Below are 11,879 nucleotides of genomic sequence, written 5' to 3'. Positions count from 1 at the left end.
TTGACGTCACAGTTCAGCTCATGCCATTGTTTCCCTCCAAACTCAAGTTCAAGGTCACCTGTTACTGTGCACTGACAGATTAAACAACTCTGTTCAGAGAAGGACCGCCAGTGAGTCCAAAGCTGGCTCCTGCAGGGTCCCTGCTGGTTCTTTTCTCTTTTCTTGATGCATGAACTTGCACTGGACAAGAAGTGAGGAAGAAATGAGACAAAGTGAAGGTAGAGACATGGTGTCAGAGGAGAAAATGCTCTTGTGTTCACTGTGCGGCAGAAGCTGTGCTCAGGACTTGACACGCATTATTTTACCTAACTGTGAGCCTATGAGATTGGGTTTGTCCTTCTTACTATTAGGAGAAAATTCAAGTTCTTAGAGGCTAAATTTCTTACTGATATCTTACAGTAACCAGAAGTCAATAACAATAGATTTTTATAAACAAGTGTACTGCTAAAATCCATAGTGTTTTTTAACTACTGCTTGATTAATTCAAGTTTTCTGAAAAATAAATGCAATAAAATAAATCCATATATATTTATCCTAATGAAATAACATGGATTGCAATCTAAATTCTAAATAATTTCATATATTACATTAGGAAAAATGCATTTTAACCTATTTTCTTATGATTATTCTCCCAAACTGCAGGAGTTATTAAAGTTTAAAAGACAATGATTATCTGTCAAAAAGATTTTATTAACTTAGATGCTATAAATGAGTCATATCATGCAGCTTAAAATATTAGAGGGGAATTATCTTTGATGATATTTTGTAGTATCCCATGGAGTATCAGCAAGTGAGAAATTGCCATTTACTAGAGGGTGTGTCACACTGAAATTGCAATTTGCTCTAATATTTGTATTGCTTATTCCTTAGTTAATATATTATATAATTCATTGAGCTTAGTATTCAGGTCATCCCAACATGCCATTAATTAAGACCACATACTTGTAATTTTAGGATCAGAGGGTGTGCTTTAGTCTAAAAAATATTACAGCAATGTACAGTCTTTTTTTTTAATAAAGTAGAAATGACCATCAGATAAATTGTATACCAAGCCTAACTAGATAAATGAAAAATATCTAAATCTAAATTAGGGGACATAAGCTGGAATATTAACAGAAAAGTAGAAAAGTCAGGCAATAAACAACTAGCATAGAAGAAGATTAGCATGGCCATTTCTAGGTGAAATTTCTCTTAAACATTTTGTCCTTGCTGATACCTCCTGCTTTTCCAGTATCACTGTACACATATGGTACTTATCTATTTAAATCTTACAATGACATGGTTGCCATTTAAGTTCTGAAAGACCATTCACCTCTGGCAAAATTCAGCTCTTTCTGGGTGTAGGACAGAGGTCGTTAGCTTCTAAAGTTCCCCCATCTTTACATTTTTTCCTCTAAAGTTCAGAGAAAACTGTCACTTTTTTCTTTTAAGGTCTTCACCTGATTAAGCTAGGTTCACTCAGGATAATCTCCTTTCAATTAACTCAAAAGCAACTGTTTTGGAGCACTGATACATCTAAAAATATCTCTTCACCTCTGGCACGTAACTGATCTCTTTACAGGAGAGAGTCCTGTCAAAGAAAAGGTGATTATTCAGGGGTGCCATCTTGAGAGTTATCTTTGGATTCTACCTACCGCAGCTCCCTGCTTAACCATGAGATAGCATTGTACGTACAAAAGGAATTATGTTTCTTTAGCTACCAAATAGGCTTAGTAATCACAATGACTGCATTGGTCAGGATAGGCCAGGTTAAGCCACATTATTTAAAAAGAAAAAGAAAAGCCCAATGAATTGGCACAGCAAAGATTTCTCTTTATATTCACTATGTGGGTCCGTTGTGAATATTGGGGTCACTTCTCCACATACAGATCATGAACCTAGCATGACAGATTTCAGCATCTTATAGATACATTATATGTCTTTCCTTTTTTCCATTCCCTGCGTACAATCAATTGATAATTCTTACCGGTTTTACTCCTGGCTATCTCTCCCTTTCACATTCTTCAATGTATTAAAATCACCCACGAATTATTCTTGCTTATCTTCTCCTGACTCCTAGAGTCTGTTTTCACAAGCAGCTAGAATGAGCCTCTAAATATATGAGGTATCATGTTATTTCTCTGTTCAAAACTCTCTAAAGACTTCCCATTTCACTTAGGATAAGGGTCAGCATCATGAGGGTCATGCTTCTAGAACAGCAGTGTCTGGAGCTCTGCCATCCTTCTCAAGAAAAACACAGTAACTGGTGTACTGATAACTGCTCGAATCTGTCTGCAGTGCAGGAGACCTGGGTTCAATCCCTGGGTGGGGAAGATCCTCTGGAGAAGGAAACAGCAACATTCTCCAACATTATTCTCGCTGGAGAATCCCTTGGACACAGGAGCTTGATGGGCTGCAGTCTGTGGGGTCGTGATGAGTAGGACACGACTGAGTGATTAACGACATCTCTGGTAATCATCCTAAAGGCACAGAACAAATGAAGAAATCATTTTTCAGGAAACTCCTCTAAATCTCGGTAGGAGCAGAGAACTTGCTCCTTCAGCTCAGCTGAAGGCAGTCCTCCTGGAGCAGGTGTGACCGGGAAGCTGAGGGGCACCCCACTCAGCTCCCAGTCCTGGCGCACCGTCCTCCTGGGAGGGGCGGCCACCGGGGTTTCTCCATCAGCCCAGCGTCAAGTGCAGAGGCTCCATTCCTAGCAGCGACATCTAGGAGAGGATCTCCCTTCCTCCACAGCTCCGACTGGTAGGGCAGAGGCTGAGAAGAGTGAGGCCCTGATTACCCTCACCTCATAAGCCCAGAAAGGATTCTCAACAACATTTCCCATCAGTGAAAGGAAAATGAAAAGCAGAAGGCTACCATCAAAATGCTGATGATAATAAATACTGTTATGGATGTGGAGCAATGGGAACACTTATTCACTAATTGTAGAACTGTAAAATGCTGCAGCTGCTTGGAAAATAGCCTGATAGTTCCTCAAAAGATTAAATATATGAAACTACAACTCAACCCTAGGTATATACTCAAATTGGAAAGTGAAATGGAAAGTCACTCAGTCCTATCTGACTCTTTGCGAGCCCATGGACTGTGTAGAATTGGAATTCTCCATGCCAGAATACTGGAGTGGTTAGCCTTTGCCTTCTCTAGGGGATCGTCCCAACCCGGGGATTGAATGCAGGTCTCCTGCATTGCGGGTGGATTCTTTACCAGCTGAACCACAAGAGAAGCCCAAGAATACTTGAGTGGGTAGCCTATCTCTTCTCCAGGGAATCTTCCTGACCCAGGAATTCAACAGGGGTCGCCTGCATTGCAGGCAGATTCTTTACAAGCTGAACTACCAGGGAAGCCCAAATTGGGTGGCAACACAAAAGCATGGATGTTCATAAGCAGCAATTTTTCCTAATAGCCAAAAATAAATAAATAAACAATCCAAATGCCCATCAGCTGATGAGTAAATAGAACAATTGTGATATACCTATCAATATATGGGCTTCACAGGTGGCTCAGTGGTAGAGAATCTGCCTGCCAATAACAGAGCGACAGGAGACTCAGTTTTGATCACTGGATTGGGAAGATCCCCTGAAGGAGGAAATGGCAACCCACTCCAGTATTCTGGCTGGAACAATCCCATGGACAGAGGAGCCTGGAGGGTTACAGTCCACGGGGTCACAAAGATTAGGAGGTGACTGAGCACAGACACATACACCTATATGGAGATTAGTATTCAGCCATAAAAAGGAATAAAGAAATGTACCATGAATCCATGCTACGAGATGGATAAACCTTGAAAACATCACTCAGAATGAAAGAGCCACACACAAGAATGCACATAGTACGGCTTCATTAATATGAAGAGTGTGCTACAGGCAGATCTGCAGAGACAGGAAGGAAGCTTTGGTTGGCAGAGTGGGAGCAGGGAGCTTGAGCAGTGACTGCTGATGGGTACAGGGTTTCTTAACAGAGCGAAGAATGTGGTATGAAATTAATTTCATGATGATTAAATTGCATATTTAAAATAGGTGAATTGAATAGTAAGTGAATTATGTCTCAATAAAGCTTTTTTTTTAATGTAAATGTTCTTAAATTAGCTTATTTAGATCCACATGATCTTTACCCGCTTTATAACCTGATTTTTTACTACTTGCTCCCAAACTCACTTCTTTCAAATCACACTGACCTCCTTTCTCTTCCTTGTCACAACTCCCACCCTGGGATCTTTACATAGAATGTTTCACCTTCCAGGAATGCTCCTCAAGTAATTCATGGCTAATTCCCCCACATCACCATCTCAGTGAAGACTATTCTGACTTCTTTATGTAACTTAACAATCAGAACTCACCTGTACAATCTGGACAGCTCTAGCCCCAGTTCTGTCTTTCTTGCCAGCTCTTACTGTCATCTACTGCCTGATCACAGATTCATTTACTATGATTATTCTCTGTCTCTTCCCAGGGACCTTTGGCTGGGGGGCTCTAAGAGTTCATGCCCAGCATAGTCATCCGATTTAATGACAGATCATTATTCTGAGCTGGGATGTTAGTATCTCCCTGCTGGTCAACAGTTGCTGACCTGCTATCTTCACCTACAGTATTCCTTATGGTTCATGCCCAGCATCCATCCCCTCCATACATTTCTACCACATAGAGAAGGATCTCTCTAAACAAAATATGTGATCACATACCTCCTTAAATAAACATCTGTAACCACTTTCCTTTGCAACCGAAATAACATCAAACTATTAAATTTATTTCAATTTTTTCCCTTCATTTCTAGGCTCATTTTTCATCAGAGCCCCCTTTTCAATGCCATATTCAAACCACACTGAACATTTTTATTCTCCTTGAGTAAATCTATTTTTCTTGCTGACACATCTCATGGGACGAATTTTTTTCTCTGCTTGTACTTGATTAATTCCTACTATGTTTCACATCATGACCGTTTTGCTCCCAAACACTTGTCTTGATATAGTCCAGGTAAGCTATGGTACACATCTTAGAACATTTCTCTGCATTAAACTGGTTATTCAGTGAACCTGCATGTTTTTAAAATAGTGAATCTCAAAGACTGATATTCACTACACATAGTATACTCAACTATGAATTCATAGCACATAGCACATAATATTCACTCCACATTTTTATTTGTTCTTTTATATAAAATTGTGTTGGCTAAAATATTTGGTTCTGTGAAACATTTGTCTTATTATTACAGCAGACATTCTTTGATTTCTTTTTTTTTCTTTGATTTCTAATTAAACTGTTTCATTGTATTTTTGGGGTGATGGAGTCTGTCCATGAACAACAGGTATGGACATAACTTCCAGATTTGGACAATTATAAATGTTCCCAGGAGTTTCTTTTGGAATTATTAAAAAATGTGCATCTCTTCTTCAACTGGCATTGCTAGCTTAGAGGCTCATATTTATCATGCACACAGAAAACTTTTTGAAGAACTCAACCACTGCAGACAGCAGTGCAATGTAGCAGTGGGTAGGGTGATGGTTAACCTTCTAACACCAAAGACCCAACCATTCCAATCTTCTGTATGCACCTTCCAGATATTTTGTACATACGTACATACCAATGGACATGGGGAAAGGATGCTCAAAACAGCTTTCATGGCACTTGGAAATACCCCAGTCGTCCATCAAAATGAGAATGCATGATTATGCATTTGAAGAATGGAATATTATACATTATGGAAAATAAGTGAACAACAGAAATACTCAAGGTACTAACTCTAGGACATAACACTCTCTTCAGAAATCATTATTCATAGAATTATGATTGGGTCCTAGAATTTAAAAAATCACTACCTGTACATATATAGATACTATATATGTATAGACACTATCTGTACATACATAGATAAGCTGCTGTACATATTATAGAAAAAATATATTTCAGTGAATATACTTTCTGAGAAAGTGCAGTATTTGTCACTTATTTTGTATCATGGGCTTCCCTGGTGGTTCAGATGGTAAAGAATCGACCTGCGATGCAAAGACCCAGGTTCGATTCCTGGGTCAGGAAGATTCCTTGGAGAAGAGAATGACTATCCATTCCAGTATTCTTATCTGAAGAATCCCATGGAGAAAGGAGCCTGGTGAACTACAAACATGAACATTAAAATACATATTAGGGATGCCATTAAACATTATTTCTTATCTACTATTTCTATGTGTATTTTGGAAGACATCAAATATTTCATCCAAAAATAAGTATTAACTTATTGAACTATCCAGTGGACAGATGCTAATACTTTGCAGGATTGAAAATCATTTTTTTCAAAAATTACAGTATTTGTATAAAGTTTATAAAATCTTACTAGGAAATTTTTTTGTGTGTGTTTTATAATTTTTTTTTATTATCCATTATCTTCTTTCCACAGCTACTAACTCCTGAAGCACTTATTTTTCCATGGAGTAAAAAGGGTTACTGTTGATGAAGAAAGTGATTGATAATATAGAGTAATTTTCATTTTAAAACAAAACAAAAAGTATTGCCAGATGCTCTATCTCTCTTTCCTCCTCTTTGTTGGCAGTCATCCTTTTATCATTATCATATAATTTGTTTGGGGGCTGAGAAAAGGATTGAAAAGAACATTGTTCTCCAAGAATAATATTTGTCTTTCTTACAGATTTTCAAAAAGCTGCATGTCTGTGTGTGTATATTAATCAGAGCTGTAGCCAACTCACTTTTTCTTCTTTTCAATTTTGGATTTACATGTGGATAACATTGCACCCACTCCAAAATGAATAGAGAAAAGATGAGCAAAATGAGATGAGACACAGCAAAGTAAAAAGGCAAAATTAAGATAGACAAATAGAAGAAAGACAATAAAAAAGACAGAAGGCTAGGGAGACATAACCCACAAAGATGGAGTGCTTACAGAATGGAATAAAAAGCCTGGTAAGTAGAAGTGAAGTCGGCTCAAATCTATCAGGGTTCTGGCAAAAGAACACTGACTCTCTCTTAGGCACATGAGCAACAATTCTCTAACAGCTCTTCCTAAAGCCCTGCCTTATCTTTCATTTAGCCAGTTTCTAAAGGAAGTGGATGCCCTACTGAAACTCTTCCTAAATTAGTTGTAAAGTACTAGTTGCTACCCGTTACAAGAATATATAGGGCTTTCCTGATGGCTCAAACTGTAAAACTGTCTGTAAAACCTCCGCCTGCGATGCAGGATACCTGGGTTTGATCCCTGGGTTGGGAAGATCCCCTGGAGCACAGAATGGCTACCCACCTCAGTGTTCTTGCCTGGAGAATTCCATCCACCGAAGAGCCTGGCAGGCCACAGTACATGGAATTGCAAAAAGTGGGACATGACTGAGCAACTAACACATGCACACACGCAAGAACATATCCAATGATTTTCCTTAGGATATTAAGAAATAATAAAAAAGAAACAATAAATTACCATATAAATTGCTTCAGAATTTAAACTGCATTTCAAGTTTGCTATCATTTATGCCAGTGAAAGAGAAAGCTGATTTGTATTTCTAAATATAATAGACTTTAAAAAGGTATGAATATGATAGCTATTTAATTAAATAAAAGATGTAAGAATTATTTTTAGTGAATGACTCATTTCTTATTATCCTTAAAATCTCAGGGCTAATTTCAAAAGAAGTCCATTAACATAAAAAACAACATCCTACTCTCACAACCACATAGAGCTATTTAATCTCACTCTTTGCATATTGTTTATACTAGCTTTGGATATAATTAAATCAATTTGTTTCCCCTAAATGGTTCAAGTCTAAATCTTTTGGCCATGTCCTTTGCATTATGTCCACTGAATATCTATCTCCTCAATTAAGCCAACATGGTATTACTTTTGCCTAACCAACCATAACAAATGTTCACAATCCATGAGTATTACTTTTCCACATCAACACTCTTGCCATTCTTATAGCTCAGGGGTGTATTTGCTTCACTGTTATTCATGCTTTGTATCAATCCTATTGTTTTACAACCATTTTATAGCAAAAATAGGCATTCATTACTACTTTCCAAAAGTTTAACTGTAAAACATTTTAGAACATTTATGAATATATAAAATAATTTGCACAGCAAAGGAACCATTGATAAAATGAAAGCAACCAACAGAACAGGAGACAACGAAGCAACCCAAAAGAGATTAATCACTAAAATATACAAACAACTCACACAACTCAATACAAAAACAAAAAACAACATGCTCAGAAGGTCTAAAAAGACATTTCTCCAAAGAAGACATACAGATTAACAAAAAGGACATGAAAAGATGATCAATATTACTAAGTATTCAGTTACTCAGTCATATCCATCTCTGCAACCCCATGGACTGCAGCATGCCAGGCCTCCCTGTCCATAACCAAATCCGGGGGATTATTCAAACTCATGTCCATCGGGTCAGAGACATCATCCAACCGTCTCATCTTCTGACATCCCCACTCCTCCTGCCTTCAATCTTTCCCAGTATCAGGGTCTTTACCAATGAGTCAGTTCTTTGCATCAGGTGGCCAAAGTATAGGAGTTTCAGCTTCAGCATCAGTCCTTCCAATGAATATTCAGGACTGATTTCTTTTAAGATGGGCTTGTTGGATCTCCTTGCTGTCAAAGGGACTCTCAAGAGCCTTCTCCAACATCACAGTTCAAAAGCATCAATTCTTTGGCACTCAGCTTTCTTTATAGTCCAACTCTCACATCCATACATGACTACTGGAAAAATCATAGCCTTGACTAGACGGACCTTTGTTGACAAAGTAATGTCTCTGCTTTTCAATATGCTGTCTAGGTTGGTCATAACTTTCCTTCCAAGGAGCAAACATCTTTTAATTTCATGGCTGCAGTCACCATCTGCAGTGATTTTGGAGTCTGTCACTGTTTCCTTTGTTTCCCCATCTATTTGCCATGAAGTGATGGGACCAGATGCCATGATCTTAGTTTTCTGAATGTTGAGTTTTAAGCCAACGTTTTCACTTTCCTCTTTCACTTTCATCAAGAGGCTCTTCACTTTCTGCTGTAAGGGTGGTGTCATCTGCATATCTGAGGTTATTGATATTTCTCCCGGCAATCTTGATTCCAGCTTGTGCTTCATCCAGCCCAGCATTTCTCATGATGTACTCTGTATATAAGTTAAATAATCAGGGTGGCAATATACAGCCTTGGTGTACTCCTTTCCCAGAACAACAATTGGGCTGTTGTTCCATATCCAGTTCTAACTGTTGCTTCTTGACCTACATACAGATTTCTCAGGAGGCAGGTCAGGTGGTGTGGTATTCCCATCTCTAAGAATTTTCCACAGTTTGCTGTCATCCACATAGTCAAAGACTTTGGCATAGTCAGTAAAGCAGAAGTAGATGTAACACTAAGTATGCAAATCAAAACTTCAAAGAGATGGCCTCACACTGATACGAACATCTGTCATCAAAACATCTATAAACAATAAATGTTGATAGGGTCTGGAGAAAAGGGAAACCTCCTACACTGTTGGTGGAAATGCAAACCTTTACAACCATTATATAGAACAGTATGAAAATGCCTTAAAAAACTAAAAATAGAACTACCATACTATCCAGCAATTACACAAGTGGGCATATATCCAGAGAAAATCATAATTTGAAGAGATACATGCACTCCAATGTTCATAGCAGCACTGTTTACAAGAGCCAAGACATGGAAGCAAACCAAATATCTGTCAGAAGACAAATGGATAAAGAAGATGTACTACATGTATACTGAATACTTATTAGAATAGTATTCAGCCAGAAAAATAATATGCTATTTACACCTACTTGGATGCCCCTAAAGATTATCATACTAAGTGAAGTAAGTCAAAGACAAATATCACATGATATCACATATGTGGAATCTAAAAAAAAAAAAAAAAACTGTACAAATGAACTTGCTTACAAATATAGAAATGGAGTCACAGACTTAAGAAAACAAACTTATGTGGGAAAGGTGTGGGAAGGGATAAATTAGTAGTTTGGGATTAACATATACACACTACATATAAAATAATAAACAAAGACCTACTGTATAGAACAAGGAACTCAACTCAGTATTCTTTAACATAATTAGAAGAGAATCTGAAAAAATGGATATATGAATATATATAACTGAATCACTTTGCTGTGCATCCTACAATGTGAAGTCAACTGGGCCTCAGCAAGCATCACTACAAACAAAGCTAATGGAGGTGATGGAATTCCAGGTGAGCTATTTCAAATCCTAAAAGATGATGCAGTGAAAGTGCTACACTCAATATGCTAGCAAATTTGGGAAATTTAGCAGTGAACACAGAACTGAAAAAGGTCAGTTTCCATTCCAATCCCAAAGAAAGGCAGTGCCAAAGAATGCTCAAACTACTACACAATTGCACTCATCTAATATGCTAGTAAAATAATGCTCAAAATTCTCCAAGCCAGGCTTCAATAATACCTGAACCATGAACTTCCAGATGTTCAAACTGGTTTTAGAAAAGGCAGAGGAACCAGAGATCAAACTGCCAACATCCACTGGATCATCAAAAAAGCAACAGAGTTCCAGAAAAACTTCTATTTCTGTTTTATTGACTATGCCAAAGCCTTTTACTGTGTGGATCACAACAAACTGGAAAATTTTTAAAGAGATGGGAATACCAGACCACCTGATGTGCCTCCTGTGAAATCTGTATGCAGGTCAGGAAGCAACAGTTACAACTGGACATGGAACAACAGACTGGTTCCAAACTGGGAAAGGAGTACGTCAAGGCTGTCTATTGTCGCCCTGCTTATTTAACTTATATGCAGGCAATGGCACCCCACTCCAGTACTCTTGCCTGGAAAATCCCATGGATGGAGGAGCCTGCTAGGCTCTAGTCCATGGGGTCGCTAAGAGTCGGGCATGACTGAATGACTTCACTTTGACTTTTAACTTTCATGCATTGGAGAAGGAAATGGCAACCCACTTCAGTGTTCTTGCCTGGAGAATCCCAGGGACGGGGGAGCTTGGGGGGCTGCCGTCTATGGGGTCGCACAGAGTCGGACACAACTGAAGCAACTTAGCAGCAGCAGCAGCAGAGTACATCATGAGAAATGCTGGGCTGGAGGATGCACAAGCTGGAATCAAGATTGCTGGGAGCAATATCAATAACCTCAGATATGCAGATGACACCACCCTTGTGGCAGAAAGTGAAGAAGAACTAGAGAGCTTCTTGAGAAGGTGAAAGAGAAGAGTAAAAAAGTTGGCTTAAAGCTCAACATTCAGAAAACGAAGATCATGGCATCTGGTCCCATCACTTCATGGCAAATAGATGGGGAAACAGTAGAAAAAGTGGCAGACTTTATTTTTTGGGGGGCTCCAAAATCACTGTATATGGTGAGTGCAGCCATGAAATCAAAAGACGCTTACTCCTTGGAAGGAAGGTTATGACCTAGACAGCATATTAAAAAGCAGAGACATTACTTTGCCAACAAAGGTCCGTCTAGTCAAGGCTGTGGTTTTCCCAGTAGTCATTATGGATATGAGAGTTGGACTATAAAGAAAGCTGAGTACTGAAGAATTGATGCTTTTGAACTGTGGTGTTGGAGAAGACACTTGAGAGTCACTTGGACTGCAAGGAGATCCAACCAGTCCATCCCAATGGAGATCAGTTCTGAGTGTTCTTTGGAAGGACTGATGTGAAGCTGAAACTTCAATACTTTGGCCACCTGATGCAAAGAACTGACTCACTGGAAAAGACCCTGATGCTGGGAAAGATTGAAGGCAGCAGGAGAAGGGGATGACAGAGGATGAGATGGTTGGATGGCATCACCGACTCAATGGACATGGGGTTTGAGTAACCTCCGGGAGTTGATGATTGACAAGGAGGCCTGGCATGCTGCAGTCCATGGGGCTGCAAAGAGTAGAACA

Source organism: Bos mutus, chromosome 24 (genome assembly GCF_027580195.1).
Source record: "Bos mutus isolate GX-2022 chromosome 24, NWIPB_WYAK_1.1, whole genome shotgun sequence".
Classification (NCBI taxonomy): domain Eukaryota; kingdom Metazoa; phylum Chordata; class Mammalia; order Artiodactyla; family Bovidae; genus Bos; species Bos mutus.
Note: the sequence above shows the minus strand (reverse complement) of the source record.